The sequence below is a fragment of the Anser anser genome (genome assembly GCF_964211835.1).
Source record: "Anser anser genome assembly, chromosome: 1".
NCBI classification, from domain to species: domain Eukaryota; kingdom Metazoa; phylum Chordata; class Aves; order Anseriformes; family Anatidae; genus Anser; species Anser anser.
Genome location: NC_139720.1, coordinates 132,188,041 through 132,212,880, shown reverse-complemented (window position 1 = coordinate 132,212,880; position 24,840 = coordinate 132,188,041). Strand labels below are relative to the sequence as shown.

Below are 24,840 nucleotides of genomic sequence, written 5' to 3'. Positions count from 1 at the left end.
TTTCAAGCTTCATTTTCAGTTTCAAGTGCTATATTTGAGGGTATAATGCTTGTTTGGTATCACAAATACATTGAGTGACTCAGCTGAGTAAGCTAGAGCAATCTTGAATGCCACCACAGGAATGTTCCTAAAATAACGATATAAATACAGTCTTGTGTGCTGGATTTTTTTGATTTGGTTCATTGGTTTGATCTAAGACAAATCTGAAGATTGCAAGGGGTAAGTGGTCCAAATTTGCAAGGAATTTAAACGTGGGAGGAATCACTGTCTGTGCTTCCTTCAATGATACTCCAGCTGGGGCTCTGCAATTGCACACAAACATCATAAACATTGCCAGAAGAATGAGCAGCCTGGCACTCGTGGGCTTGATCTTTAGACATTTACTTTTGGGAACATTGCTGAATGTAGAGGTGCATCAGAAAGGGTCATCACTGTTGAAGTAACAACTTTCCAATAATTTTTTGTTTCACAAAACACTGTGGGAAAGTTTTTGCCCTAATGGCAGTTATGGAGTTCTACTTTCCAGTAACAACAAATGCAGTAGAAAGAGAGAAACTCCAACAGTCTTACTTGAAAGTGATCTATCAATGCAAGATATTCAAGACCCCAAAAAATTATTTGAAAAATGAGAATTGATCGGTCTGTTCAGTGAAAAGTCAGAATGAATCAAAACTACAACTGAAAGGGAAAGAGGGGACAGCTATTCAATGCCCGCTTCGCCCTTACTTTAAGTATTGTGGCAGTGGGCTTGGGAGTGACCTTCCTCTTACTGCAAAATCGCTCTCAACACCACATGAATGTGTTTAGTTTGTTTTCTCTTAAGGTGCTGCAGAGAGGCTCCTAACCAATGCTCCTGCCCTGAGATCTCTAGACTTTTGCATTTGAATGCTTCAAACATTGTCGTGGCATACTTGAGTTTATATAAAACGAAATGAAGCATTGACTCAAATTTATCATATCTGCAAGAAAGATAGTTGTATTTGTAAGTTAAGTTAATGTATGCACTCTGACATGTCTCAAGGCAACAGAAGCTCTTTGTTTTAGACATATTTACATAACTTCCTATGTCTTTTGCATCTTGTTGTCATTCCTCCTTATTTATACATTTCCTATACCTCAGAGAACACACAACTAGAAAACAAAAGGTAGAAAGTTTTTTCACCATTAAATTAAGATAATACTTCTGTTTTTTAGAAGAAGATTTTTTTTCACATTTCCAAAGTCAGTGCTTTATAGATACAACAACCAAGAAACACAGTTTTTATTTGGATGAACTGTTCTCGGAATAAGTGAATAGGTGACTTGTTACCATTGCCAAATACATTTGTGCACATGGGTGTTCACTAAAAATGTTTGATTTCCTGAATCTAGTTTTAGCTGCCTGCCTGGTACCTGAATTGTGAGATGAGTAACCCCATGTTCCTACTCCTTGTTTGCACTTTAAGAATGATGCAGACTCAACCCTAGAGCTCAAGCATGTTGATGTTAGAGCTTCAGTCTATCAAAGAGTGAGTACCACCTTCACAAGTCTTACATGAGCAGACTGAGGGGACAAGTGGTTAGAGAAGGTAAGGATCTCCCCACAAATGCTGACTGGGTTCCCATCACTCTTAAAGTGGGCAGGTACCCATTAGAGGGGGGGAAAACCCAACCCTATTCACAATGAAGATGGGTAAATTAAAAGATATGCTAATTGCACTGAGATGACAAGGCAAACCCCCCAAAATGACAAAGGGAAATGTGCTGTGATTGGGAAGCCATTGAATATGTAGTGCCAGAGAAATACTAGAAGAAGAAATTAATGGTGTTTAATCTAGTGGAAATAATGGATTTTATAAAAGATGCATCTTTTATCTAAACTTTTACAGGTTTTCAATAATAACATTAAATCATAACAATAAATATGAACTCAGTTTCTAGAAAAAAAATCATGATTTCACTTCAATGGAAATCAAAAAAAAATTATTGGGGTAAAATATTCTGCTTTACAAAATGACATTTAAAAAAATAATTTGCAAAGTTTATAAAAGCAACAAGTGGTTCTTCATGCTCTTGTTTCAGAATATCTAAATGAAAGACCTGCACTGGCCCATTTGTCAGAAGTGCTGAGTACCCTTTTTTTAAACATCATTCCTGTGTAAAGAATATGAGCATGCTCATCTGAAAGTAGAGATTCTCAAAATCACACCTTGCCTTCTAAAATATTAGTCCACACTTATGAAGGAACTCTGAAACCATCCTCAAAATAGTAGAGGAGCTAAGCTGCTACTTACTTGTGACTTCAGATGATATCAGTTGTTCCTTTCTTGGCTGTTTTTTCTGTTATTTTGACCTTCATTTGTTAAAAATATAAAATGTGAGTTGGTTCAACACTGTAATGCATTACTAGAGTAGCTCCATCATAGCAGGGCTGAGACCTGCAGAGTGAGCAGAAGTGTAAAGCTTCAATTTAGATAAATGAAGTACTTAAGTACAACAATGCCTACAACAATAATGTTATCTCAGAATGATAGCTAACACTTATGGTACAATTTTTATGAAATATATGAATCATCTGTCTTTTGGGGAACCTGTTGTAGCTTCTCCTGTTTCTGTGCTAATATAGCAATTTAATTTCTGTTTCTTACCCATCCCCTGGAGAGAAAAATAGTAGCAAACACCAGCATTTAATAACCACAGCCTTGAGAAGGCAATATATGCATTTCAAAGGCGTACAAATAGGTTGGGAGCATGCAGAGTTACGGAGGAAAGAACAGCATGTTCCTCAAAATCTGCGAGCGTCCGTTTGGAGCGGTGCTGTGGAGCAGAACTGCCATGGAGGCTGGCACCTCCCGGTGACTTGCTACGTGTGCCAAAGCTTGCTGCAGATTATTCTGGACCAATGGCTTCCCCAGCAGTAGATGCTATTGAGATTAGTCGCACAGCTTTCACGCTCCATCCTTCGGGAAGATCCTTGGAACGTGTGCTGGCTATCAGGGGAGGCAAAGTTTTGGATGTGATGCTTGCCCGGTGTATAGCAATCTGGGCAGATTGGATACCTTTGGATTGCTACAGTTCATCTCGCAATTGATTTTATTTGGAGACAAGATTAGGGCTGCCAAGACAGTTTCTTGGCCCAGCTCTCATTTGCACTGTGAGTTCTCCCTGGCAATCCACACAGGCACACCTGGGGATGCCTTTAGTTCGGTTAGCACAGGGTGCCACAGGAGCTGTCTGTATTGTTTGACTGAGCTTTGAGAGATATCTGTGTGTGTTTTTGTAGTCTTTTTTTTATGTTTGCAAATGGACCATATGGTCACTTTGAGATTAAAAACCTTATTTAAAAATTATGACCGCTTATTTCTCAGTAATACAGTAAAAACTGTGGATAACGCATGTTACGTGTTCTGTTTTTGAAACACATTTTTTAATGCCTTGTGCTTTGTTTGGATCAAACAGGGAAAACTTATCAATTATTTTAATTTCCTGTTTCCCATCCACTAACACATAAAGGTTAGCAAAGTATAGCAGATGTGTCATAATCCAGGAATGCTTGGCAGCGCAAAGTCAAAACAGTGTTGAAATCTCAGCAATCTTTTCACTTAAGAAAAAAAAGAATAAATTTAAAATCAAATCAAGCGTATTGGAGCAAAGCATAAGTGTGGGCAGAAATAAGCTGACAGTGCTCATTGTATTGTAACATTTTCTAGACAAAGCTGATTCAGATTTCAGGAAATTCTGATTGTAACCTGGGCATTTAGGGTGCAATCCAAAAAAGCTGTGGAGTCCATGCAGCCCTCCAGTTGTCCCCAGGTACTGTGAATGAGGGATGTCCTGGAGATCTGGATTAATTTGGCTGCACATGGAGAACATTCCCTCATGTTCAAATCCTGTTTTGCCTTTCCCATGTGTCATTCTCTCCTAAAATCCATCTCACGTTTAAGAATCATAAGGGCAAGAGTTGCAAGTAAGCCTGCGTTTCGTTCTGTTTCATCTTGTAATGTGTAGAAAAGACAGGGATGACTAAAAGGTTAGTGATTAGTCTCAGAATGTAACTGTGTTTCTCTGATCTCTGGTTGGACTAATAAGAAAAAGTACGGTTCCTTTCTGTTGAGCACCGCTTATTGTGTGACCTTAGTGATGCTCTCAAAGCGTGCATTTGAGATAGTCTCTGCCATTCCACGGCTTTTTTAGAGCAGATTTCATTTCATTTTGGCGAGGAGATGCACTGTTTCTAACATTGGTGCTCAAATCCCTCATGCTGTCGAGAGTGAAAAATAATCCCTTTCCTATGCCTTCTGCCACATACGCAGATGTACATACACATCCTAGGGCAAAATCCTGAACATGCTGAAATCTGGCAGGGATGTTAAGGTGGGGCTGGAGTAGCAAAGATATGTAGTATGCCTCTCCCATATAAGAGGAGGGTGTGGAAATGTGTAACCTCCTGACAGGGGCAGGATTTATTGTAAGAAAGAACAGAGACAAGTTATATACACAGCTGGTATTTTAATGTTTATACTGATGAATGAAGAATAGCACTGGCTAGTTATGGCCAAAATTGTCAGGGGTGAGTGTTCCGCTTATCATTTTGATCTATTTCTCTAATTCCTCAAACTGAAGTTCTGTTGATTTTCTCGTAAATAACACCCCTTTTTTATAAGCTCAAAGCTTTAGAGTGAAGTGTGACTCATTAGAGATGCTCAAAGATGGTGATCTTCACATTGGTCGGGACTTGAGGTAGTAGGTACATTAATTTTAAAGCTGATTCTTGTCCCCAACCAACAGCAAAAGGTGTTACTCATTCAATTATTGCTTCTTCAAAGTGCAGTACATGCTTACAGTGGATCGATTTTGCACACTTCCTACAAGAGTAGATTACACGATTAGCTCAAGGTTATAAAATGAGTCAGTAATGGGTGCTGTGTTATCTGTTGGGATCTCAGCCAAGTATTTAATCTATTAAGCTATCACAAGCAAGATTCTTGGCCTGAATGGTTGGCAAAACTGCATTTGTAGGAAGATGACAGAAAAGGACACAGTCAACTTAAAGGAAACATCAGAATCCATCAGCTGAATCATTTCTTAAAAAAAAAAAAAAAAAAAACCAAACAACAAACAAACTGGTAGCCTACCTCCTGCCAGCTACTTACTAAAAATATTCAACGTTGTTTATTAAAATGCAGTCAAGAAGTATTGCCTTCTGTTCTATGCCTCCACACTAATAAGCAAGATATTTAGTAAATCAGTGGCTCCCAACCAACAAGAGCCAGCTAATGAATACGAAACCCCTTCTGCAGCACTATGAAAGATTATCCAAAACAGGGAATGCATCTAGAGAACAATAGAACATAGCTGTTTCTACCAGCATTTCATTTGCATGGGTGCAGTTGGCAATTAGTTAGAAATTGTTGATGTTTTATAAACCTATTTGTAGTGTGGCTTACTGAATATTGCGTTATTATTTTTTTAAAGCATGTGACATAATTTTCTCTGTGCTTTAGAAAAAAAAATCATTCTTCATAGCAAAGCTAATGCCTTCTTCAGCAATTTCTTGATAGACCAAGGCTACAAAGGAAAGTGCAAAGCAATCATAATGAGACTGTGAGACTGTTACAGTTGTGAATTCTTGTCCGTGTTTCCATTTGCTGTTTTATTATGTAAACACTCGAACCTAAGGCCTAGTTTTATGATTTTCCTTTTTGCAGTACCTGGCAAAAACAGGTTCCAGACCTTTAAGTTATAGGCTGCTTGGTGGAGCACAGCCCAGACAGCAAGCAAAAGTCAAAAATTGTGTGTGTGGAGCCATGAGCTGGAATAAATGATCCTTGTGGGTCCCTTCCAACATGGGATATCCTATGTTTCTATTGCTTCTGTGGGTCATGACACTGGCCGCTCGTAGAGGATACTGGTAATCAGACTGGAACTGGGCACACAAGTCCAGCCAAGACAGTGTCCAGAAGTGAGAAGGTCTACATGTTAGAAGAGTAGGGAGAGGACGTGGTTAGGAGATAGATATGCCACCTGACTGGTAAAAAAAATAAAAAATTGTCACTTTCAGATGTGGATCATATGCACACATATGCACTAACGTGCACATGTACAGAGTCAGTTGGTAAACATGCGGTCAGCAGTAACACATACCCCAGACCAAATTTGTCCCCTGTGGTGTCAAGAAGACTGCAGTAATGCTCTCTGACCAAGTCCCATGGTTTCCCAGGAGCTCCTGTCTAACTTGCAACTGAATCTTACAAATAGAGGAAGAGTTGAGGCTTCAGCATCAGTTTAGACCTGAAGGGTGTTGTGGTTTAACCCGGCTGGCAGCTAAACACCACACAGCCGTTCGCTCACCCTCCCCCCTCCCTCTCTGGGATGGGGGGAGAGAAACGGGAAAGTGAAGCCTGTGAGTTGAGATAAAGACGGTTTATTAAGACAGGAAAATAATAATAACAATAATAATAATAATAGTGATAATGGTAATAGTATTAACAATAATAATGTGTAAGAAAACAAGTGATGCACAATGCAATTGCTCACCACCCGCTGACCGATGCCCAGCCTATTCCCGAGCAGCCGGCCCCCCCACCCCGGCCAGCCACCCCTATATATTGTTTAGCATGACGTCAGATGGTATGGAATACCCCTTTGGCCAGTTTGGGTCAGCTGTCCTGGGTCTGTCCCCTCCCAGCTCCTGCTGCACCCCCAGCCTGCTCGCTGGCAGGACAGAGCAAGAAGCCGAAAAGTCCTTGGCCTGGTGTAAACACTGCTCTGCAACAATTAAAACATCAGCATGTTATCAGCGCTCTTCTCATCCTAATCCAAAACATAGCACCCTACCAGCTACTATGAGCTACTTAACTCTGTCCTAACTGGAACCAGGACAGATATCCACCCCTTATTCCATACCATTTATGTCATGCTCAGGTTACACTCTGTCCAATACATTCTAATTAATCACCATTTTCATCTATGATATATAGCAATCATGGTAGTGATGACATACATTATTATATAATAATTAACATACTACAATTCAACTCATGGGCTATTCTCACCCAGTATCAAATCCCCTTGAGGTACACACCGGACCTCCCCATTCTTTTGCATTACCCACCAAGTGCATCCAGGTCCCTGAGCAAAAGCAATTCCACGAATAGGTTTGCCTTTTCCTGAGGCAGGAGTAGCCCAGACTGTTTTACCCAGCATGTTTCTTACGTGCACTACAGGAACTTTATCCCCTTCTACAGTGCGTAACAGGTTTGATTGGGCAGGTCCAGCTCGGTTGGCAGATCCCCTGGTATTGACTAACCAGGTGGCCTTTGCCAAATGTGTATCCCAATTTTTGAATGTCCCAGCACCCATTGCTTTCAGTGTAGTCTTCAACAGTCCATTGTATCGTTCAACTTTTCCAGAGGCTGGTGCATGATAGGGGATGTGATACACCCACTCAATACCATGTTCTTTGGCCCAAGTGTCTATAAGGTTGTTTCGGAAATGAGTCCCGTTGTCTGACTCAATTCTCTCTGGGGTGCCATGTCGCCATAAGACTTGCTTTTCAAGGCCCAGGATAGTGTTCCGGGCGGTGGCATGGGGCACAGGATATGTTTCCAGCCATCCGGTGGTTGCTTCCACCATTGTAAGTACGTGGCGCTTGCCGTTGCGGGTTTGAGGGAGTGTGATGTAATCAATCTGCCAGGCCTCTCCATATTTATATTTCAGCCATCGTCCTCCATACCAAAGAGGTTTTGACCGTTTGGCTTGCTTGATTGCAGCACATGTTTCACAGTCATGAATAACCTGTGCTATAGTGTCCATGGTCAGGTCCACCCCTCGATCACGAGCCCATCTGTAGGTTGCATCTCTACCTTGATGGCCTGAGGTGTCATGGGCCCATCGGGCTATAAATAATTCACCTTTATGTTGCCAGTCCAGGTCCACCTGAGCCACTTCAATCTTAGCAGCCTGATCCACCTGCTGGTTGTTTTGGTGTTCTTCAGTAGCCCGATTCTTGGGCACATGAGCATCTACATGGCGTACCTTTACAACCAGGTTCTCTACCCGGGCAGCAATATCTTGCCACAATGCCGCAGCCCAGATGGGCTTGCCCCTGCGCTGCCAGTTGTTCTGCTTCCATTGCTGTAACCACCCCCACAGGGCATTTGCTACCATCCATGAATCAGTATAGAGATAGAGAACTGGCCACTTTTCTCGTTCAGCAATATCTAAAGCCAGCTGAATGGCTTTTACTTCTGCAAACTGACTCGATTCACCTTCTCCCTCAGCAGCTTCTGCAACTCGTCGTGTAGGACTCCATACAGCAGCTTTCCATCTCCGATGCTTTCCCACAATACGACAGGACCCGTCAGTGAACAAGGCATATTTCTTCTCATTTTCCGGTAGCTTGTTGTACAGGGGGGCTTCTTCAGCACGAACCACCTCCTCCTCTGGTGATATCCCAAAGTATTTGCCTTCTGGCCAGTCCATAATCACCTCCAAGATTCCTGGGCGACTGGGGTTTCCTATTCGAGCCCGCTGAGTAATCAGTGCAACCCACTTGCTCCATGTAGCATCAGTTGCATGATGCGTAGAGGGGACCCTTCCTTTGAACATCCAGCCTAGTACCGGCAGTCGGGGTGCCAGGAGGAGCTGCGCTTCAGTACCGACCACTTCCGAAGCAGATCGAACTCCTTCATATGCTGCCAATATCTCCTTTTCAGTTGGAGTATAGCGGGCTTCAGATCCTCTGTATCCCCGACTCCAAAACCCCAGGGGTCGACCTCGAGTTTCCCCAGGTTCTTTCTGCCAGAGGCTCCAGGTGGGACCATTCTCTCCGGCTGCGGTGTAGAGCACATTCTTTACATCTGGTCCTGTTCGGACTGGCCCGAGGGCTACTGCATGAACTATTTCCTGCTTAATTTGTTCAAAGGCTTGTCGTTGCTCAGGGCCCCATTCAAAAGCATTCTTCTTACGGGTTACTTGGTAGAGCGGGTTTACAATCAGACTGTAATTTGGAATATGCATTCTCCAAAACCCCACGACACCTAGGAAAGTTTGTGTTTCTTTTTTGCTAGTTGGTGGAGACATAGCTGTTATTTTGTTGATCACATCCATTGGGATTTGACGGCGTCCATCTTGCCATTTTATTCCTAAAAACTGGATCTCTCGTGCAGGTCCTTTAACTTTATTCTGTTTTATGGCAAAACCGGCCTTCAGAAGGATTTGGACTATTTTCTTCCCTTTCTCGAAAACTTCTTCTGCAGTGTCACCCCACACAATGATGTCATCGATGTACTGCAGGTGTTCAGGAGCTTCCCCCTGCTCCAGCGCAGACTGGATCAGTCCATGGCAAATGGTAGGGCTGTGTTTCCACCCCTGGGGCAGCCGATTCCAAGTATATTGGACTCCCCTCCAAGTGAAAGCAAACTGTGGCCTGCACTGTGCTGCTAGAGGGATGGAGAAAAATGCATTAGCGATATCAATTGTGGCATACCACTTGGCTGCCTTTGATTCCAGTTCATACTGGAGTTCTAGCATGTCCGGCACTGCAGCACTCAGTGGTGGCGTGACTTCGTTCAGGCCACGATAGTCCACTGTTAGTCTCCACTCACCATTAGACTTTCGCACTGGCCATATGGGACTATTAAAAGGTGAATGAGTCTTGCTGATCACTCCTTGGCTCTCCAGTTGACGAATTAGCTTATGGATGGGACTCAGGGAGTCTCGGTTGGTGCGATATTGCCGCCGGTGCACAGTTGTGGTAGCGATCGGCACTTGCTGTTCTTCAACCCTCAGCAACCCCACAACAGAAGGGTCCTCTGAGAGACCAGGCAAGGTAGACAACTGTTTAATGTCCTCTGTCTCCAAAGCAGCTATGCCAAAAGCCCAGCGGAACCCTTTTGGGTCCTTGAAATATCCTCTTCTAAGATAGTCTATGCCAAGGATGCACGGAGCATCTGGGCCAGTCACAATACGGTGCTTTTGCCACTCATTACCGGTTAGACTCACTTCAGCCTCCAATACAGTTAACTGCTGGGATCCCCCCGTCACACCATAAATACAGATGGGCTCTGGCCCTTTATAGCTTGATGGCATTAGAGTACATTGTGCACCGGTGTCTACCAAAGCCTTATACTTCTGTGCGTCTGACGTGCCAGGCCATCGAATCCACACAGTCCAATAAACTCGATTGTCCCTTTCCTCCCCCTGGCTGGAGGCAGGGCCCCTCTAGTCCTGGTCAGAATCTTCATTTCTGTGTTTAAAGGACTGCCTGCTGGAAGTTGGAGCAGCAAACCTTTCAGAGAACTCCTTTTTCCCAATTGTTTTCCTTTGCAATTCACGTACCCGTGCCTCTAGGGTCGCAGTAGATTTTCCATCCCATTTTCTCATGTCCTCTCCATGGTCACGTAGGTAAAACCACAGGGTGGCGCGGTGTGTGTGCCCACCATATTGTCTTCCTTGCATAGATGAACGTTTACCCCTAATAGCTGAGACACTGGTTTGTACAGGTGGGGAGGAAAATAAACTCTCTTTAAGTTGGTGGATCTCTTCAGAAAGTTTCTCCAAGGTATTCTCTTTTAGCTGGTGGACACTAGTTCGTTCAGGTGAAGGGGAAGATAATCTTTCTTCAAGTTGGTGGATCTTTTCAGAAAGTTTCTCCAAAGCATTCTCTTTTAGCTGGTGGACACTGGTTCGTTCAGGTGAAGGGGAAGATAATCTTTCTTCAAGTTGGTGGATCTTTTCAGAAAGTTTCTCTAAAGCATTCTCTTTTAGCTGGTGGACACTGGTTCGTTCAGGTGGAGGGGAAGATAAATTCTCTTTAAGTTGGTGGACCTCTTCAGAGAGTTTCTCCACAGCTGAGACACAGGCCTTTAGGGAAGAGGAGAGATTTCCTTCGTACTGCCGGAGTATTTTAGTCACTTCATTCACTGTGGGATTCTCCTCCGTTTTCCAGGCTAGTATTGCCAATGAGCTGGCATATGATGATGGGGCACTCTGTACAAACTTCCGCCACATGGGTGGTGTACACTGGACTGCATCTGGATCTGTGGATGTTTGTGCGTCATCTAGGTCCTTATAAATTACTTCCCGTACGGCCAATTCCCTCAGGTACTGAATTCCCTTCTCCATGGTGGTCCATTTGCTTGGTAAACATACAAGTTCTTCATACTCTTCCTTGAAGAGATACCTTTCCTTCACAGCTGACAGGAGACGCCTCCAGAGGCTGCGAGATTGTGCTCCATCTCCAATTGCTTTGTCAATGCATGCGTCCCTAGCAAGGGATCCCAGCCGCCTGGCTTCCTTGCCCTCCAATTCCACATAATTGGCTCCCGTGTCCCAGCACCGGAGCAGCCAGGTGACAAGCTGCTCGCCTATACAGCGACCAAAATCTTTTCGCACATCTCGTAGCTCACGCTGGTATAGAGTCCGGGTAATTACTGTTGATTTTCCGACATCCTCATCCTCATCTTCAGTCTCCTGCACCTTTGATGGCTGGTATGGAGTCCGGGTAGTTACTGTTGATTTTTCGCCATCCTCATCCTCATCTTCAGTCTCCTGCACCTTTGATGGCCCAGCCTCGTCTTCACTTCGCCCAGACTTAGCAGAAGACTGTCTGCGTTTTAAACGACCTGAGCCTCTATACCATTTTTTCACCTTGTCTACAGGGGCAACTTGCACTGCTACAGCTCGTTTCTCTGACCCAGCCACAGGGTCTGCCACAGGGGTTGGAATACCCTCTGCGGGGTCAACTTGCACTGCTACAGCTCGTTTCTCTGACCCAGACACAGGGTCTGCCACAGGGCTTGGAATACACTCTGCGGGGTCAACTTGCACTGCTACAGCTCGTTTCTCTGACCCAGACACAGGGTCTGCCACAGGGGTTGGGATACCCTCTGCGGGGTCAACTTGCACTGCTACAGCTCGTTTCTCTGACCCAGCCACAGGAGTGGGAGCAGCTGCAGGAGCTGGGGCAGCTGCAGGAGCTGGAACTGGAACGGCTGCAGGAGCTGGAGCTGGAGTAGCTGCAGGAGCTGGAGCTGGAGCGGCTGCAGGAGCTGGAGCTGGAGCTGGAGCGGCTGCAGGAGCTGGAGCTGGAGTAGCTGCAGGAGCTGGAACTGGAGCGGCTGCAGGAGCTGCAGCTGGAGTAGCTGCAGGAGCTGGAACTGGAGCGGCTGCAGGAGCTGCAGCTGGAGTAGCTGCAGGAGCTGGAACTGGAGCGGCTGCAGGAGCTGCAGCTGGAGCGGCTGCAGGAGCTGGAGCTAGGTTGCTAATAACATCAATTGCAGCTCGATAGGCACAAGCCAGACACCAGCACGCTACAGTGATTTGTGTCACTTTGGAACTGCCAGAGTCATGACACCTTTTTTTCAAGCATTCTGCCAGCTTTTTAGGATTTTGCAGTTGTTCAGGGGTGAATGTCCAAAACACTGGAGGTGACCACTGCTCTAGAAACCTGCCCATATCCTCCCACACTCCCTGCCACTCGCAACTATCCCGCCTCAAGACAGATCTCCGGATGAGATTCCTAAGTAGTTGTTTAACCCTCCACAAAATCTGAAGCGCATTCAGGAGACATAACAACAAGAGCAGGCTGGTCTGAGTATCCCAAGGATATTCAACATCTCGGAGAACCACCGTAACTAACTCGGGGGATAAGAGGGTGGTGGTGAAGGAGAAAGGGAGAGTGAACAGGTAGGGAAACATGTCTTCCCCTGTCCCCTTCACAGATTGGCTCCCTAACGAAAACAGGCAATAGGTGTAATTGCTAATAGTTTCCGAGATATGGGTTCCAAAGTATAGAGTCGACGTCAGTGCTGAGTACAAATACCAGGTTAAAGTCGTGACCAGATATTTCATCATTTCATAAGCCATTGCTACACCGCACAGTACCATAACAATCTTAAACCAGGGCCCGGAAAGGATAAACAGTGCAACAGGGAGCACATACAGAAAGTAACGCACCATAAAACTCAATTTGGAATACAGGTACAGCAGACTGGAGATTAAGGCAATCAACATCGTGACTAGCAACTATTAAGCAGGTCCAATACTTATACCAATTTTAGTTTAACACACTCTGGTCAGATTTGTCGATATCTCAACCCTTCGGGCCCCACGTTGGGCGCCAAAAAGACTGTTGTGGTTTAACCCGGCTGGCAGCTAAACACCACACAGCCGTTCGCTCACCCTCCCCCCTCCCTCTCTGGGATGGGGGGAGAGAAACGGGAAAGTGAAGCCTGTGAGTTGAGATAAAGACGGTTTATTAAGACAGGAAAATAATAATAACAATAATAATAATAATAGTGATAATGGTAATAGTATTAACAATAATAATGTGTAAGAAAACAAGTGATGCACAATGCAATTGCTCACCACCCGCTGACCGATGCCCAGCCTATTCCCGAGCAGCCGGCCCCCCCACCCCGGCCAGCCACCCCTATATATTGTTTAGCATGACGTCAGATGGTATGGAATACCCCTTTGGCCAGTTTGGGTCAGCTGTCCTGGGTCTGTCCCCTCCCAGCTCCTGCTGCACCCCCAGCCTGCTCGCTGGCAGGACAGAGCAAGAAGCCGAAAAGTCCTTGGCCTGGTGTAAACACTGCTCTGCAACAATTAAAACATCAGCATGTTATCAGCGCTCTTCTCATCCTAATCCAAAACATAGCACCCTACCAGCTACTATGAGCTACTTAACTCTGTCCTAACTGGAACCAGGACAAGGGTTATAATGCTTACGATAGAATATATACGTGAAAAATGAAGGAAAGATCTACAGGTGTCAACAACCTCCTCACAGTCTTCCTCCCCCCCCACTCCCCCCGGACATTTTTTAATTCATTCAGAGAGAACGGGAGCTGCCTTCTTCACATTACTGATCTCTGTCTGATCTCAATGCATTTCCTTCTGTCTGAACTAGATTTCCAGGCTTCTTTCCTTAATATCATACAATAGGTGTCCCCCATTCAGCTAACGTTTTTGTGGGGGGCAGTATTATCATTATTATTACTCACTCTTTCTCTTTTATTGATTGTTATGGGCAGTGGCTCGATACAATGGCTGCATCTGAGTCAGTCAGTCACTGTGCTCCATTGCATTGCTTGGAGATGAAGTACGTTACAGTATGATTTGTCTTTAGCATTAAATGGCAAGTCAGATAAATGGGTCAGATGTAGTGAGTGCTGGGCTACCAACTCACACAAATTTACACTGTAAGATCTGAGGTGAGATGAGATGAAACCAGACCAATTCTCCGTGTGCTGTGACCACTGCTTACCTCATTATTTTCTCACCGTAACACTGCTGTGTATGTTCCTGTTGCTCCTTCTCTACTTCCTGTCTCTTTCCCTCAAGTCAGTTGTTTCTCTCTCGTGTACTTTGACTGTAGAATTTACAGAGCAGAGAAACTTGAGTTCCAATTTTTGCACAGTGCCAAACACGCTGGGCTACTGGCCTGTAAGCTATTCCAATACAAATTACTGTAATAAACCTCATTAACAGCACATTCCCATCAGGACGCTACCAAAACACATCTGTAAAACTAGGGATGTGACTATGTTCCACTGAAGACAATGCTACCAAGGTGTGAGCTGAGACTTCAGTATGTGCTTTTTTACCCAGTCATGGACTGTAACTTAGTTGTCTGAAACAGTTGATACAAAACTACACATCAGCCCTGAGAGAGGGAGAGCCTGGACTGTATGTAGTAATCAGAAAAATTACCATTTGACTACTATTGACATTTCCTTGGCACTTCATCTCTGCAGTGTGATTGCCCACAATCATTCCTTGCATCTCTATTGCATCTCATTCCAGTCAAGGATCTCAATGTGTTTTACAGATGGCACCAGATTCAGTGCGAAGCTGAGTGTCTAGGTGGCTGATTGATTAGCTGCCTACTTAATAACAGCTACCCTTTTAATAACATCTTGGCTTTCACATAAAGAGTCCAGTTTGACTTGGGAACAGGTTTCAGATTCATTCTTTTTATGTTGCTGACAGTAATAACTGTTGTTGTTAAGTTTTGAAAATAGAGTTATTTAAATTTAAATCCTTATATTTAATGTACAGTGCAGGTTTGCAGCCCTCTTCACAGTGTGGGGTACCTGTTATTATTGGGTTTGATGGAGCTGAGCCAAAAAGAAAAAGTTCACCCGATACAGGATGCAAAGTAGCAGCAGGGCCTTTAGCACAGCAGTGGTTTAAATTGTTTTTGTCAGCTGTTATTGTTTCTAAATGACTTCCATTTTTAAGCAGTGTAGCTCTTATTGATTGTGCTGTTTCCAAGATGCAATGAGATCTTACAGTCCAATCAAACAGTGTTCCACAGCAATGTCTCTCTGAATTTCTGTGCACTTATCGTGTGAGAACAAGCTGTGTTATTAGTTTTCTTTTTTCTTTTTTTTTTTTAAATTGCCGAAACATTTAGCAATCCTATCCAGGCTGGGGCTTGCTGTTGCTTGACCAGAGGAGCAAAACATTGTGTGTGCAGAGGAAAGAGGGAACAGAAGAGCAAACAGTTTGTATGAAAGGGTGCCTTCTTCCACCCCAAGGTGATGGGCTATGGATCAGGACAACTAGCATGTCTGGGTAGGTTTACTTTTTAAATTTAATACTTTTTATTATTGTATTATTTGTATAATTTATCCAGAGTACAATATGCTTTAGGTATTTTTAATATCTATTCTGCTACAAGAAAGACAGATGCATATACGAGGAGACAAACAGTTTGGGAAATTGTGGGTTAAACAGTTGTGTCCTCCATCTTTTTATTAGCACTGTCAGATGCAATGTGTTTTGAGGTTTGTTCAACACTTTAGTACTAATTTGTCTGCCTTTCACACATGTGGACGTTACAAAAAAAAAAAAAAAGGTTTTTAATAAGTGTTCTTTACATACAGGTTTTTAAAAAATTCCTTTCATAAGGAAAGGTTAAAAATCAATGTCATTAAAAGTACAACAATCATACAACTACTCTTTGAAAAAAATCTTATTAATTTCTCTTTTATTTTAGACTAAAAAGATTATAGAGCTTTTGATAGATTAATTAGGAGATGAAATGTGTTTATTACCTCCTTTTTTGCATCTCTTTATTTTCTGTTGATCAGACGGACTTGTTCTGCTCATCTCATCTTTGAGATCATTTCATCATGAACTGATGAACTGCTTGAAAGAACCTGTGATGCCTGGTAAAACAACTCTCTGAGAAAACTTTGTTTAGGCCTCAAGCTCCAAATACTTCCCTTTGGCTCAGAGGAGGGGAAGGCTTAGACGAGAAAGGAGAGTTGCTTTCCGCCTGCCAAATTCTGCTCACCTTCCAGCAGCCGCATTCATGCAGCCACTGAGAAGAGCAAAAGATTACTCTAAATGAGTAAAGTAGCCAAATCTGTCCTTAGTAAGGATACTATTATGAAAACAATAATTTTGTTGTTTAGGAATTAATCTCCTATTCGTTCACTTGGAGTCAGCCTTGTATGTGGCAGAATTATTGTCTCAGCAGCAAAATACAGCATTGTGTGAAAAGTGGGTGCCTGATAAACTCTGAAGCAACCACCTCATTCTGAAGAAAATGTCACATTTATTACTGGTGTACAAAGAGGTGCATAAAATTCAGTGTGTTAAAGGACATCGCAGTGTAATCTCATCCATTGATGTCTTGTTACCATCCGGCATAAGTAGGGGCTCTCTAGTTTTCGAAGATAAGGAAAAGAAAAGCCAATCTAATGAGGCAATGTCTTGCCAAGAGGCCACCATTTTACAGAATAGGCATGGTTATGTTTCCTAGAAATCCTTCAGACCCAAATTGCGTAGGTATCCTGTTGGTGGGTGGCACTGAGCTGGCGGGAGGGCACGCGTGCTGCCTTTATCATCGTCACTTATTCTCATTTCACTGACTTCACAGGGGAGTCAGAGGCACACCACAGTGACCATGTGTTTGTTCCTCTCTCTCTTTTGGCACAAAGGACAGGGAAAAGACGGGATTTGTCTGTGCAAATCTTCCTCTCCGCCAGCACAGCCACTTTACAGACTCAGTGCCCACATGGGGGATAGATCTGACGGAGGGGAAGGGAAAAGCAGCATCCCTGGAGCTGCAGATAACCAGGGGCCACCACTTTCTCTGTCAGCCTGTGCTTACTGACAGGTGTTGTTTCAATGATGAAAGTCAACAGCATTTTCTCTTTCCTCTTCCCCAGCTAACAAGACTCAAAGCATGGGAAGGAATAAAAAGCAGTAATGAGCCCTGATATAATTTCACCCACATAGATCTATGAAAGAAATAAAAGCTCAGCTTCATTACAGATGTATGTGAAATTTGTGGGGAGCTGAAGTGCAGTTATGTTAATAATAATAAAAGCAACAATACTAACAATTACTCATTGATTCCTGGCTTGATTGAATTCAGCTTCTCTTAACAGAAACAATGCGGAACTCAGAAAATATTTCAAGAAGGAGTATTTTTTGCTTTTATATAGAGGTATCTTTTGAAGTTGGAAGTAAAGTGATATAAATTACCAAAATTGGGAGTATGTTTCTGACAGAGAGGTAAAATCCAACTCTGTCCATAGAATTCTGACTTGCTCCCTTGCTATTGCTTTTCTTTGGACAATTTTGGACAATTTTTTGGACAATTCATTTTTTCTTTCCCCGTGTCATTTCTCTTTCCAGCTCCCATCTATCCAGACTGCAGTCTTTTGTGGCTCTTGGCTACCTCTTACTGTTGTACAGTACTCAGCTTAGGGGAATCTCAAGTCCAGCATTGCAATTCAAGCACTAAAAGAAATAAAATCATTAAGCCGTGACCAATTTTCTCCTTTTACTGACTGGGCTAAAAGGGTTAGAAATGTGATCCTGTGCACCGCAGGAGCTGCCCCGAAGTCTTCTGGACAGGTATTAGAATTTACCATTGCCTTGGTGACCCTTTTTTGTAACTACACACGCTCGCAGTCAGTAGGTACCTGAACGAAAGGTGACACCCAGGGGAGCCTGCCTACCAGTGAGAATGGCACAGATCCCATAGTCCCTCCTGCAGGAGGCACTGTGCCTCCAGGAATACCTGGCTACATGCACAGTGCTCTGCTGCTCTCATCCCCCATGGGACCACAGCCTGCCAGCTGCAGGTGGGCCCTGTGCTGGTGCCTCAGGAACATGGCACGTTGATGGTCCCGAGCTCTAGCATGCGCCATCTCACATGCATTTATCCATCCAATGTGAAAAGAACAAAAAGTTATTGCAAATTCCCTCTCTTAGCCAGCCACAAAACAACTTCTTGTTTAAGTTCCTTATGTCAATTAAAATGTATTTTTGAAGGCCACCTGTAAATGAAAAGCTCATTAAGTTCGTGGTGACCTTCGAGAGCCTGAACATCCTTTGAAAAGCCTTGAACTGCATGCAAACAATTTCTTTAGAAACATTTCTCATTTGACTTCTGTTCTAGAAAAGACAGTTTTAAAAACCAAATTGACTAACTACAAAGATATTTCATTTTATTCTTTATCTGTGAGAAAAGGTTTCTTTCTGTATTTTTTCTACCTTGTTACATATTATGAAAACTAGCAAAGTTATGCTGATATACCCGATACATGACACCTTTTGTCTCCTTTTCTCATTCACAATCTTTTTTTTCTACCCACAAAAGATAATGGAAACATAGATGAGAAAGAAGATAGTGGATATTGTAGCTCACATAATTTCAGTTTTGTTCTTCTGAAGACCACATGCACAGGCACAAATATTATTTTTATTAAAATTAAAAAGAAATAACCAATGCATATAGATTTATTTATTATTTGTCATTCCTGTCTCCTTTCCCTAATGTTTGAATGTTTCCTAATATGTAAATTAGGAGGAATATGCAAATAACATGTAAAATTTTATATGCAGTCTTTATTTCCTTGTGTGACTTTCTCTCTCTTTCTCAGGGGTCTCTGAGGTTGGAAAGGACACGATGTGAGACCACCAACTCACTTAGGCTGGCATTGCCTGTGGTTAATGGGAGATCTCTGTCCGATAGCCCACTGCATTTCTTCCATTGATACTGGTCCCTCACTTGTGCTCCAGCTTTGGTGAAAATGAAACCTCGCTTTGGCTTCTCTCTTTGTGCTTTTAGTGAATATAGAAGCAGGGGAAAAGGAACGTATGGCAGGTGTCCCTAAGTGCACAGCAAATTGTGTGCTCATGGTTTTCAGTCTGTCAGGTGAAGGATCTGGTTGGGTAAGGGTAGGAGCAGGCTACAGAAATGGTAGGAATATTGCTTCCCCTGGAAATTCTCCTACCTGTGCTGCACAGGTTGTTTGTAATCAGCAGAGGCCCCTGAGGAGGAGAATGTCTGAGCAACAGAGAGTCTGCTCCTAGCGATTCTTCAAGGCTTTTTATTTTCCCAAGCTGTATGAAGGGGAGAGCATATGAGAGCATTCTCAGGGCAGGTGAAGCATTTTAAAAGCTTTTGGGATGGAAGTTTTTCTTTTTCTTTCTTTCTTTCTTTCTTTCTTTCTTTCTTTCTTTCTTTCTTTCTTTCTTTCTTTCTTTCTTTCTTTCTTCTTTCTCGCCTTCTATCCTTCTCTCTTTCTTTCTGTTTCAAATGTAAAATGAAGAATTAACTGGATTTTTTTTCTGATGTATTTTTGTGAAGGCTCACAATAACAGCCAAACTCTCTGGTTTGTATTTTTGCTTTTCCTTCCTTTCTTTATTTACCTTTCTTTTCTTTAACCGTCACCTGGGTTTAAGATAATGAGACTTGCATACAATTTTTTTGACGAGTGGCTGTGATCATGTGGCTCATCAGCACACACAGACCAACTGTGTGACTCCATTGTGCACCACACTCCTGCTTACAAATGCAGCTGCAGAAGAAATTTCCAAAGATTGCTGATCAGGCAAAGAGACAGGATTGTAAAGAATCACAGGAATACAGACCAACCCAGTTCCACAGAAGCCTGCATATCTTTGTAACTCTGTTTATATGAGCAGTCCCATGAGTTCACATGGAACCGCTCTTGGAAGCCAAATTAAGGATATGAATGCATCCCCCTGAGCTGCGCTTAACTTTCCTTTGTTGCCATGGCCATTTTATGACAATACTACAATGCAGCCATATTCCTAAGCAAGGGGGTATTTTCAGATGCCTAAGGTGAAATAAGGTAAACTTTCCTCCTTTCACTTGTGAATATCTTCCCCTACTGAATACCTTCCCCATCTGAAAGAGATCACCTGCATTTCTGGGCAGTGTCAGTGAGAGGCATGGGGCCACTTGTGCTGCCCTTAGAGGCAGTGGAGGACCGTGGCTGTGCCTGAAGAGGGCAGGGACAGTGCCAGGAGGGGACCTGTAAAGGTAAGGTACTCCCTGTGTCAGTATAAACTGGCTTTCTGGGATAGAGAACATTATTATACTTCTGGACTGACATTTACTTTTGTAGAATAAGTCTCAAAGGAGAGAGTACAATTCAGTCTGCTTCCCCACTGCTGCAGTCTTACCTGCAGTAAATTGCTCAAAGCAACAGAGCCCCTAGCAATGAGTGGTGAGTTTCCCAGCAGTGGAGAGAGGTTTGAGTTTCTTCTTGAGTTTCCTAACATTGTAATACATGCAGGCAAGAGCAGATCTATTATCCAGACTCCGGGGTTCGCCAGTCAACTGCTAAAGATTCTAAATACCAGCGCAGCGTGTGCTTTATGCAATGAAGTGCTCCTAAATCCCCACTGATGGCTGTTCTGGGTACATGAAAAATGAAGCAGCAGAGTAACAAGTCTGGGAGAATGTCTGAGCTGGGAACAGGGGGACTGCACGCTCAGGGCTCAGAGAGGCCATCTGCTCTCCCACTGACCACCTCGAAATTCATCTGTGCCCTAATGGGACAAGTGACTTTTGCATCGGTGCCAGCCACGCCAGGATTTCCAGACTAGAAATTAGCCATGAAGTAAAAAGCATGCAGAACCTTCAGTAAGTGAAACAAGCAACGGATGTGATATTTCCAGGGGTAATTTCTAAGGACCTTGGGTGAGGTTTCTCCTGTCCCTGGCTGGAGTACCAAGGCACCCTCTGCTGCAGCGGCGAGTGCGAGGAGCAGCCCTCAGGGGCGGGTGTGGAGCTGCACGGCACGTTAGGTGTCTCAAAAATAGGCTCGAATGTTTTATTCCCTTTCTGCTCCTGTTTGATACTATTTATGCTGAGGCAAATCTGGGAGTATAATATTGCTGTAAATAATTGAAGAGCTGCAGTCCCTTAAAGTGTTTTCTGTAACGTGCTCACAACCATTTGGATTTTCGAAATGAAATTTGTCAAAACAGCTGCAGTGTCTTTATTTTAGTTGTGGGAGGAAGAGGGAACACCAAGCACAGTCCAGCTATAGAAGGAAATGGAAATGCCATCAGATTAAAATGATGCTGTCTGAGATCTTCTGCAATGCCAGAAGTACCTTCGGGTCATAGCTCAGGGCAGGGGAAATAGAGGGAAGATGTAAGTTTGTATCATGAGTTCACGTCTGTGTTTTGGGGCTCAGAATAAGAATTGCTTCCACGGTATTCTGTGGCAGGCCAGGAGCTGCTGTGTTACATAGCACTGTATTGACCCCAAATGTCTGCAGCACCCTGGTGCAGACCCTGTTGCCTCTCATCATTGCTACCCATGCTGTGGTTGCACAAGCCAGCCTTGGCTGTGAGCCATGGACTCCCAGTACCAAACAGTGGTACACCCTAATAATAGAAAGCCACTTTTTTAGTGGTTTTCTTAAATATATACAAAGAGACAGCCTGGAGGAGGCAGACACGCAGAAGTGGGCAATGCCCAGCTGGGCAAGCTTTGTAATCCCCTCCACAGTCTGAGAGCAGCGGGAAGCCCTTCACAGCGGGGTATTTACCCTGTGAAGGCATTGCTGTGTGCTGGGTCCCTGAGAAGGCTGATGGTGATTTCCAGCACAGACTACTTAGAAACAACAGTGAAAGGCCTGGTCACCTTGCAGAAGTGGCAAGCAGGGCACTGGTGAGCTCCCATTCCCAGGCTCCAGTTCCCCAGACATCCCTGAGCCACAGCTGTGGCCAAGAGGTGGATGCTCTCAGCATCCTCTCCCAGCATCTCTGCCTCCTTCCCACCTCTACTGTCCTTCTGGTTTTTCTACCTAGCATGCTGCGTAGACCTACCTCATTAGTCATAGTGCACGTGTATCAGTTTTGATGGTCCAAGCATGAGCTCCTGTTGCAGCACTGCAGATTTGTCTAGCAGTGTTTTGCCTGTACGTTGGGACTGGCGCACAAGGATCCTGCATGCTTTCCTCCTTCGGCCAAGAGCTGAGTGTCCTTCACACCACGGAGTGGTCTTCGGTCCCAAGAGGTACTGAGCCTGCTGCAGATTTTTAAGACCTTCCTCTGACAAGAAGTCATTTTTGTGTGCAAAATGTTCCCTGCATTTTCCACCAAAGAAAATCTCTAGCCTCTTTAAATTCAGTTTGTGCTATAGGAGAGGTGTGAAATATAATAAGCAGATGAAAGAAGCCAAACCAATGTAGGGATAGACTGTTCAGGGGACTTAAATTCTAACTATAAATTATTTAAAGCCCTGCATTTGAATTTACAATATCCCTTTAAATGATTCAGTGTCATCCATAATTGGAGGTAAGAACTGCAAAGACATTCAGCCCTCAGCCTGTTCCTGTGTGCTCAGTGCCTCACTTTCTTTCCTTTTTTATTTATTTTTTGTTATTGTTATCTAAGTACCTGACAGCTTTCTCTTCCTCTCTGATTGTGTTACCTTTAAAGTCCCCTTTAGGTGGACATCCAACACCTGGAACGCGAGTTTGCCGTACGCTCCTGCAAGCAAAAAGCTCTCCTTGTTTCTACAAGTATTATGTTGTTAGCCTCTGCCAGACAGAGATATATCAGGAAATGTGTACACTTTATTTACCATGTTGTGTAAGGGTGCCATGCTAGCATCCTCATCCAACACAGAGCAGAAGGCTGCTGCTGCTTTCCGCATTTTTCACTTGTGAGGGGAGTGAGGATACACACACAGCCACACTCACAATGCCATCTTCCCCATCCCTGTAGTAAATTGGCCGGGCCCAGAAAAGGAGGCTTTTTTTCCTTATCGGTGTGAGTGTTCGGCTCAGGATCCAAGGCTCCACTTATTGCTGTGGAGAGGTTTTCAGAGTGCTGCAGAAAGTGCTAAATCCTACATTTCTGCGAGGTGGTTGGAGGCTCCCCCCAGCCGTGTGGGTTTTGAAACTGCTTTAATATATTTTTAAGTGCTTCGACACTCTTCCTTATACGTGATGGGCAATCTCTAAGCCTGGATGTTGGACAAAATATCAATAAAAAGCGGTGCTTCTGCTGAAAAGAAAACCTTCTGCGGCTTCCCATACAGCCATCGTGTTTGTAAATCACTCGGGGCACATGACCTCTTAAACGTATCTTGTTTCTGACTCGTGAAACGATGAAAGGTGATTGGGCTCCAAGCACCCGCCGCCACTCTCCCCCCTTTCCCCCACATGCGCCGTCCCTTCCCAGAGCTGCTCCAAGCCCGGAGCCGAATCCTTGCCCAGCCGAAGGGCGCAGAGAGGCTTCATGAGCTCCTTGCTCCTGGGAAGGGCAGGGTCGGTGATTTACTCCTGCCCCCATCATGGAGAGGGATTTTGGAGGTGGCAGAAAGCAAACCCTTTGCATTCCCTGGGACATCAGCGGAGTCGTGGATGAAGGGGAAGAGGAGCACTTCTGTCAGTGAGTAGTGATGATTAATTTGGTAGCTGCTCTGTGTGTGTGTGCAGTAGATTCACGGTGTGAGCAAGCTGGCCGCAGGTCTGCTCCTCAAGTCCCTCCGGGGTACCAGTCCCAGCGGAGGGTCACCTTGCAGGGGACAGCCACAGTATCACGTGCAGTGGTGCAGAGCAGGTTTTCAGGAGCAATTGGGTGAAGAAAATCAAGCTAGATACAGATCTTGGAAGAGCGGGTAGAGAAGGCGACTCCAGGCTAACTCATGTTCTAGTACACATCTAATTTTTTACAGTGCTGTAGGAAAGTCTTTCTTCTCTGAAAGGGCCAAAAGTCCCCTCTAGCATGACAAACTACAAAGTACTTGTTTCCACCTAGGTACTGTAACTTTTGAAGCTGGAGACCAGAACATCCATCTGCTAAAACTGCAGTAAGGAGAATGGATTTGCAAGGGTGAGGGAAGGCTTGGCACAAAGCAAAAGGCGCTGACAGCATTTTAGACTAATGTAGTGACAAAGTCAAATTTTGCCTCGGTTTTAATCTTTGATAAGATGAGCAATCCTGGCTGAATTTCAATACTAATTGGGGGTGTCTCTTTTGATCATCGTACACACACCAGACTCCAGCAAAATCTTTAGAACTGCCTAATGATACACAAGCATATTCAGATGTCCTTTGCAATCAATAATACGGGTACATTAATGATCAGATGTTTTAAGTGGAAAAGACAGTTTTCAGATACAGCAACTGTCAGGTGAAACCCTGTTATTTCACTACACTTACTGACCTCCAGTTTCCTTTGGCCTGATCAAGCCTCCCTTATCTCTGCTGGGAACTGAGGTGTGGGATAAAATTGGGCTGCTCTTTATTCCCTTGACCTTTGTGGATTAAAAGGCATTTTATGGGGAGCAATTTCTGGGTTTGGGATGGGAAGGGGAAAGTCTTCTGCATGCTTCTGGAGGGCAGTGTGCTGGTTAATATGTTGCTGTATAGTCAGCCAAAGTCTTGGTCTTTCAGCTGTGACTTTTTGTATTAACTGCACAACAATTGTACTGTTTCTTTTGTGCTGGTACTCAAGGGAATGAGGAGAATTGAAAAATTTTCTCTTATCCAGGGTATTCCTCTGAGTCAAGATCATGTACTCAGGCTTGGCAGATGCACTTGGACGTGTG

The 24,840-nt window shown here is 44.0% G+C and overlaps 1 long non-coding RNA gene across 2 annotated transcripts; it reads left to right on the top strand.

The window, feature by feature from the left end:
- The first annotated feature begins 868 nt into the window (after nt 1-868).
- Nucleotides 869-23,440, top strand: LOC310885443. Of its 2 annotated transcripts, none has more exons than XR_014574803.1 (3): nt 869-1,568; nt 15,404-15,564; nt 16,083-23,440. It is a non-coding gene; the product is annotated as an uncharacterized lncRNA (long non-coding RNA). The 2 variants fall into 2 exon arrangements; XR_014574804.1 differs by lacking the exon at nt 869-1,568 and adding an exon at nt 2,476-4,549.
- Nucleotides 23,441-24,840: the final 1,400 nt, after the last annotated feature.